Source organism: Galleria mellonella, unplaced genomic scaffold (assembly GCF_026898425.1).
Source record: "Galleria mellonella isolate WM207_F2 unplaced genomic scaffold, CSIRO_AGI_GalMel_v1 utg139, whole genome shotgun sequence".
In the NCBI taxonomy this organism is placed as follows: domain Eukaryota; kingdom Metazoa; phylum Arthropoda; class Insecta; order Lepidoptera; family Pyralidae; genus Galleria; species Galleria mellonella.
Window position 1 is genome coordinate 4891862 of NW_026441995.1, and position 7606 is coordinate 4899467.

General features: G+C 32.0%; 1 long non-coding RNA gene across 1 annotated transcript; it reads right to left on the reverse strand.

The window, feature by feature from the left end:
• Nucleotides 1-795: 795 nt before the first annotated feature.
• Nucleotides 796-4670, reverse strand: LOC128202603 (uncharacterized). Its single transcript, XR_008253881.1, has 3 exons — nucleotides 4514-4670; nucleotides 2795-2927; nucleotides 796-1236 (listed from the first exon to the last, which is right to left on the reverse strand). It is a non-coding gene; the product is annotated as an uncharacterized LOC128202603 (long non-coding RNA).
• Nucleotides 4671-7606: the final 2936 nt, after the last annotated feature.

The following is a 7606-nucleotide window of genomic DNA, read 5'->3' on the forward strand; positions in this document are numbered from 1 at the left end:
ATTATTACCGATTATGAGATTGTAATCTATTATACCATACCATTTCAATCATTTACTGTCTACTGTTGAACATAGGCCTTTTTCTATTGGGTGTTTTGCCAGTCGCCTCTTACGACATCCACGAGAAAGGAAGGGGTGGCCCATTCTATGCCGGGATCACATGGTATAATTTATTAAATAGCGTTAATTTTTACATAGACACTATCGATTAAGTGACGTGATATTTTCGATTTAATGATAATTGATTATTAAGCAACATTAGTATGAATCTAAAGGCGGGTATAAAATCAATTTATGATAAATCGGAAATTAAATTTCATCCTTTGCGAATTCTAATTAGCTATTGATTTTCTTGAGTCTATTTTTAATATTTATACAGGTATGTGTACTGACAGTACATTTGAAGCGAATAAAAATAGATAAAATGTTTTCAATTTACCTAATTTACCCTAATATAGTTTTTTTACCCTGTTATGGCGGATGAAAAGTCAAGTTAACCTCCACGCGGTCCACCTTAGGAACCATTGTCGTTAAATCCTGGTGAATACGGCACAATAGGGTAACTGACCTACCTTCATCCTCATCAATGATTCCTTGCTGGTAGATTGCAGGGCTATACCAATAGCGTAAACTGGGTTACCTTTCTATTTTTACCTATTAAATAAGATATTCTGCATTACCATTGGTAAGGATATTATTCAGAAGTACGCATGAATTGAACTCTTTTATTTATTGAGATTAGTAGGTATGTAGAAAAAAATACTCTTTTATTAGAATTAATTTAAGTTCTGTGTTATAGTACCTATTTATTTTTAATACCCGAGGCAATATGGATGTTTTCTATCTGGGCACGAAGTCATTGCATTGCATTGGGGAGGCTATGCGAAAAAGAAATAATACTTCTCAGCATAGACCTCCCTCATAATGGGGTTTGCCAGAAGTTGCTATGCTTCGTAAGCGGGTAGGCAACTGCAGTTAGGCTTTGATGATGTTTTAAGACGCTGCTATTCATCCCTCGACCACTAAGTCCTTTTATTTGCCTCTTATGACCATTGGAAAAGAAGGAGTTGTTTATTGTATGCCGGGATCACACAGCAGACGGGGTCACCATTCCTTTATTATTCATTCCATTGTTGGTCTTTAAAAAGGTATATACTTTCTTCTAAAAGGTTCCCAAATTGTTTAAGATCGGAAATTTCACTGCAGGTAGTTTGTTTCATATTTTTATGCACATGCCTGGCAAGTTGGGTAAAAGTATACAGTACTTACCCGTAAATAATATTAGTGGAAATTTAATTTAATATCTAGGAGACTCCAATAGATATTTTGCTCAGAGAGCGTGTAAAATTGATATAAAAATTATGATCGGGGACATAATTTCGTCGGTGGATCGCTGCATTACGAGTGGTGTATTTCTGTTGGACATTTAACTTTAATTTCTGAACGAAATTTAATTCTTTTTTCAGACGATAGGCTTTATTTCCCATTGCTTTTGTTCAATATTAAATTTGTTATAACTAAAGTACCTACATACCTAAATATCTGCTTTTTAACGGCAATATCTATTTATATCAAAATAGATAATAATTATTCGGAAGCTTTACGTGCAATATAGCCGAGGGCGTGAAGTTACTGTCTAATAAACATGTTCGTAGATTCCGTCTGTTTGTTACATGGCGATGATTATAAATGGAAACACACGAGTAATTATTATTATTGCAATCGAATTCTCTATTTGATAACACAAAGTACTTTTTTGTAATGTAACTTCGTTTGCATTAACGATATATGCTGGCGGTGAGTGATGTTAGGTGAAGGCGAAGTCAGATCAATTGGCCAAACGTAACCAATTTACTAGAAATTAATCACGACTGTTTCTAGGAAATTCGATTTGACACGTGTATATTGCTAGTAATGGGGCCACTAGCAATCGCTCGCCCCCGTTACACAGTACTTTACACCATTAGAGAATTTAATCTCGGTGCACAATCTCTATCCCACACTTTTGCGAGATCCAACATTTGCGGTATAGTATTCCCGTACGACAAAGTATGCTTTGGTGCTTAGTTGGTGAAGGAAACTAAGGATTTATTTGATTTTTATACTAAATATAATAGAAGTGCTATTTTATAAATTTTTATCGTCATTCTACAACCCATCGTTTCACTGTTGAGTAATTTTTAATATGACTGAAAATGGAATGATAATCTCGCCTACAGTATACGCGGGGTACCAGTGAATAATGATAGGCAAGTATGAAGTCAGGTCAAATGGCTCATAGTGACGAATTCATCGTGAATTAACTAGGATAGTTTCCAAGGGGGGATCATATGGAAGTCGAGGATGTATTAGCACTAATTAATGTATAAATAAATGAATACTCTTTATCATTCCTTATTTACTTTTTGAATAAATAAATAATTAAGATTATCGAAAATTATTGAATTCCTAGTTGTTGCCTGCAGCTTTGCCTTATGTGCCAAGTTAGGTTTTTTTTATCTTCGGTGAGTGCATTAGTATATTTGCAAGGTTCATCAAAAATATGTATTTATTATAAATAAATAAATAAAACTGATCAGTCGTTTAAACGGGATCCAGGAATAAACATACAAACGTTCAAACATCTTTATAAATTTTTACTTTTATAATATTAGTATGAATGGGATTTTTGGAAATTGACACTTCATTTTTCTGTTTCCATATTTCGATAAGCATTGGTATGAACGTTCGTTAATTAAGTCGTTCACGTACACAACTAAAGTGCGTGTGTTTACAAACATTTCCATAGTCTTACCTATAAGGAAATGTTCCGAGTCGCTGCATCACAGCGGCTGTACACCATAAGCGACTAACTAAATTAATTATCATTCCCGGAATCCGTTTACGTTAAGGTCAATTCACATTGGTAGGTTGGTGGCACGTGGTTACTGAAACAAAATTCGCCGATCGAACGTACATGTGAAACAAGCCGAATATCACTCGTGACACGAGTATGAATTATTTTTTAAATTCATTTATCAAAAGAAGGTGGTTCTCAATTTGTCTGCATTCTTTTTGTTGTATTTTTTTGCAAAGAAAAAAAATTATTATGGAAGGAAAATGGGCTTTATACACATAATTACGCCATCTATTTGCTCGTGTTATAAATTTAAATATTTTCGATATATAATATCTATGAAACATCTTATGGTTCAGCGGTGTGTTTCGTCAAATTAAATTAATTTTTTTGTAAAGGAAAATGCCCATACTTATTTTATGGGCTCATTAAACTCGTTTAAAAATATATATTATATCATTGTTACGACAAAACTTTACATTTTATTTGTAATCACAGAAATATGACTACTATTTATTTATTTATTTTATACAAAAATCCACAGCTCTTATGAATACAATTTACCTGCTAAGTCTCTTATAAATACAGCCAATAACGGATTTTATTTATGCAAACGAAATTTTATAATTCCAAAGCGAGGTAGGCAAGTTAGAGTGGGTGTATGCAAGTAATATAAGTGCATGTATGAAAGAAATCATGTATAATAATGAGTGTCCATAAAGTCGGGTTAATTAATATATAAAATAATTAAAATCTATGTATTATGTTTTATAATAATAATAAAATATGTAAAAAAAAGAGTAAATAGGTAGTTAGTTTCTAGGTGGTAGCAAGTTTCAAGCTTGGTGTTGCCATGATTTTCCGTTGGATGAGGTAAGTTCTCCTAACTATCCATTGTCTATATAAAAAAAAAAAAGTAAAAAAGAAAATCCTGACGGTGGTATCTAACCCGTAAGTATGAAAACTTGAAGAAAAGCTCCTTATGAGTCTTCAAGCTTTAATAAAGAAAAAATGTTATTCAGAGGAAAGAAGAAAATGTGTTTTCTGTATATTTACTAGCTTTTAACGCAGTGTTATAGAATATCGATTTAACACCCGAAGGGATGTAATGTAAATTTTAGTTTGATATTTTAGATTTTATCATATTCATTAATGTTAAACGCAAGACCTTTCTTTTCCTTGTTAACGAACAGTTAATTACCAATTCCACACATTGGAGTTATTTCTATAGAGTCGAATGTTTAATTTGAAAGAGACGAAGTAAATTCAATTCATAACATTATGAATAACATAAAAAATTTCATAGAGGCAAGTTACCAATAGCGTATTTCAAATATGAGATTTTCAGAAATTACTTTAGTGGAGTATCCTCGAACTGTGTATCTCACGGGTATACAGTAAGTTTAAACTGTAACTTCTACGAGTATTACACTAATTTAAGTATCTAGCTATATCTAGAGAGGTCCCGGGTTTGATTCCAGTCGAGCCAATTTAGAAAACGAACTCATATAAATTGGCTTGGGTTCCGCTATTCTGAGTTATGTCTAAATTGTTTGTTTTCTTATTGTACAAAATAATCTAGTTTAATCTAGACAGATGAAAAGGCAGAGATATTTTCTAGTGAGATATATAACAGTAAACAGTTTCTTTAATGTAATAACGACTGGTTTAACTTACGTGTAATTTGGTACAAAAAGCGTACTACTACTAGTTTCAAGACCATTCAGGACCCATATTCTTGAGCGGCTGTAATGCGAGCGTAAGCCTGTCTGAAGCAGTTTATTGCTCAGTAAATAAAATATAGCCTTCAGAATGTTTAATGCGAGTATACTCGAACACCTGTAAATTCAACTTCGGCTAACAAATAACCGATTACGAGCGTTCACGTTTTAACCTTTGATCAATTGAAAAAAAATCTCTTTTTGGAATTAGACAGCTGGAAATGTAATCAAACATTATGCACAAGAGTAACAGAACACCAAATCACAGACAATTTTGAAAATTAGCCCATTGAATAAACCAACCTGAGACATTATTTGCGCAAAGCAAAATGCTACCACTGCGCTATGAAGGTTTTTTTCAAGAAGATAATGATATGGCAACCTCGCCTATACTATCGGTTTATACTAGTGGAGTAGCAGTACAGGATAATAAGTGAGAATGAAGTCAGGCCGGTGAACCCAATGTGACGAATTCACCATGAATTAATCAAGACGATTTCCAGGGGGAATCCAGTCGACGTTGATCTGACAGTGTATTTTGCTAGCCGTGACATTTATTCCCTCATGAGGTTGTATATTTCAAGATTCTTTGTCTCACATTGATGATCATCATTGTTCATGACCAACATCATCAAAATTCTTTCACCCATAAGATCGTTTTTTGTTTTCATCTAATTGACTGTATGGTTTATTATAAAACTTAAACTGCAATATTAAAGTTGATAAATATCCATCATAAGGATCGGTCGTTGCTGTACAAATTACGAGTATTTTAAATAAGATATTATATTTATAAAATTTGTACAAAAGTCGATTGCTTGGGTACCTCTGTCCCATTCGTGTTTCAACCGTGAAGCAGTTGTGTTTGCATAGCTGTGTTTCGGTGTGAAGGGTGGGATAAGCCGTGAATTTACTGAGTACAGAGGAATAACACCTGAGTCCTCAGGAATGAGGGGTATCATGGGCGCAACAGTATACTCTGTTATGTCCATGGTACTGCTCATGTCTATAGGCGAGGGTTACTACTTTCCATCAGGTGGGCTGTTAGCTTGTTTGCCATTCTAAGTTGTATAAAAAAAAATTACTTAAATGTTCTAATTAGAAAAGAATCTATTGGCAAATTTCTATAATAAAAAGATTGGCATGAAAAATTTATTAAATTTTAATACTCAACTGTTTTACAAACTGAATGCGTACCCCGGAATTCGATGAGCGGGAAAAAATCAAAAGGTATTCATTTTCAATTCATGAATTTGTTAATAAATTTGCTCAGCCAGGGATAGCGTCCATTTTACAACACCGTTTCCAATAACTACGTGTTTTGGGATCGCACGCTGTTTTGTGTAATACCATCTTTTATTTATAAAGACACTTTGAAACAAGTCTTTCGCAATGCGCTGGAATAGACAACAGTTAGGTTGGGTGAATGTAACACCGAATAGGTAAGCTCAATTAAAATAAAAATAAAAAAAATATAGATGGTCATAGATTTAAGATAATACTTGTGGTCCTTTTTATAATACTTTAATTGTACGTTTGTACTATACCACAGATTATATAGAGATTAAGAATAATACAAGCCATGCATAGATTAGGAATAATTCTCTTTCTATGCTATATAATAGGTATTAACACACGTCAGTCTTTTTCTTTTTTTTATTCAGTTAAAGAAGTGAGTCGTTTTAATCGGGAAGAAATGGCGAGAATCTAAGGTAATCTCTTATGAAGCAAATTTTAGTTAAAATTTTAATGTGTAATCTATATATATAAATTATTATAGCAAATCTATTATTATAGCAAAGTTTAATATAAATTCTCATACCACCCTAGTTGGTACTATTACATCTTAATATAGCTTAAATTTTACCATTATTTTTGTGATTAATGTTGATGTAGATAGATTTTTGTTAGACTTTTATGTCTATGTCCAATATATATGTTTATGTAGTTTTAATATTAAGCAGTGAAGATTTCTACGTTTCTGCTTAGCTTCGATTCTTTGCAACGCTCTCCTTTCGGAGACTGTTTAGTTTATAGAGTTCTTTAGAATCCCATTACTGTATCAACAATGTCCATCTATAGTAGAGCTTTAGTTTAGTAATGAAATATGACTTGGATTCATAATTCACACCTTTTATCTATCCATTGGAATATTGTACTATTATTGTATTGTAATATTTATCGTACCTATTTATATTATCATATTTTATAAAAATAATTCTTCTGATAAAAATTGGCGATATGTGATATATTGGCGAAAACAGAAAAAAGAATGACTTTTATATGTCGTCAATCGCTTGAATTTATAACAATTAATTGATAACGTATTATTTTTTAGTTCTTTTTTTGATTATAGTTATTAGATATGATAGAATATTAAAAATATATTCTCTCCACTACTTCGATGCAATTTACAATAATATAGAATAAAAGTAATTTCTCTCTAGACTAACTCTCCGGTGATAAACACCAATAACAAACTAAATAAATCTAGTGATGTTTATTTATATTTAGTGTTTATTTATATTATATTTAGTTTCGCTTCCTATCACATTGGGTTTCAATATGCTTGGTGAAATGTTGGCATTTTGACTGCTATGTTTACCATAACGGGAATAGTCCATAAAGGCTTCTGAATAGTTCATTTGGGATTATAGGTAGAATCTTTAGAAGAAACATAAAAAAAAAAACCTATTCAAATATACTTGTAATTACGTTTATTTGAATAACGAATATTTCTATAGTCGCGATAATGTTTGGACTGATTTAAATATTTTTTCTTTTGTTTTTCATAATAAAGGCGATAATAAATATTACGATCATGTGTAACAAGTGTTCGCTTTAAAGAAAACACACACTAAGCAGGAAACTTGCAGTCCGTAGATACGTAATGTAAAACGTAGTCGATATTTGAAACTATGTGCACAATACAATGGCCTATTTAGTTTGTATATTCTATTAGTTTCAGGTCATGTATTCATAAAATTGTTTATCGAATAAGTATGTAGGTAGCCTTTTGTTTGCTTGATTATTTAATTACTAGCTTTTA